Genomic DNA, 661 nt, shown 5'->3' with positions numbered 1-661 from the left:
TGCACACACTCTTGGCTCACAGAGACACACCTCCTCCTGTGGCAGGCTGCCTACACATGCCTGCTCCCACTTTCAGTTCATGAATAGACAGCATCCTTATTGGCTGTTTAAGGAAAGGAAGGTGGCTGGCTGAGGGCGGACAGGAGGGGAGTGGTAAAGGGAGTGGACCCGTCTCAACTTGTGAAGACTCAGTGATTGACCACTGGTTTGAAAAAGCACCCGTCCACCACCTCCGGATCCCTCCGTTTCCAAAAGCTCGAACCAGGCAGCTAAAACGCAATCTCTGCAGTTCATCAAGTTGGCGAGGGGGCCATTTGTCAGCACGCACATTTAACAAATGGATCTGGCATGGAAATCAATCTCATTTGGATGCAGTCGGATAGCCTTTTGCACTCGGCTCCGTGTTTTCCACGAGTGGTATTTAGTGGCTGCCATAGATTTACAGTCAGCGCGCGACGCTTCCCCCGGCATATGCTTCCTCTCTCCGCCCGCAGTTAGACAAGGGCACCGAACCGGGCTGACACACAGGAAGAAACACAGACTAATATTGATTGGCTTCAAATTAGCTTCCAGCACTGCTGGTTCATCTCTTCAGAGTAGGGGGAGACAGAAAGAAGAGGAGGAGGAAGAAGGATGGATGATATAGAATTGCAGCTATGAT

The sequence above is a fragment of the Poecilia latipinna genome, unplaced genomic scaffold (assembly GCF_001443285.1).
Source record: "Poecilia latipinna isolate Pla-1442-1.1 unplaced genomic scaffold, P_latipinna-1.0 Scaffold735, whole genome shotgun sequence".
In the NCBI taxonomy this organism is placed as follows: domain Eukaryota; kingdom Metazoa; phylum Chordata; class Actinopteri; order Cyprinodontiformes; family Poeciliidae; genus Poecilia; species Poecilia latipinna.
Note: the sequence above shows the minus strand (reverse complement) of the source record.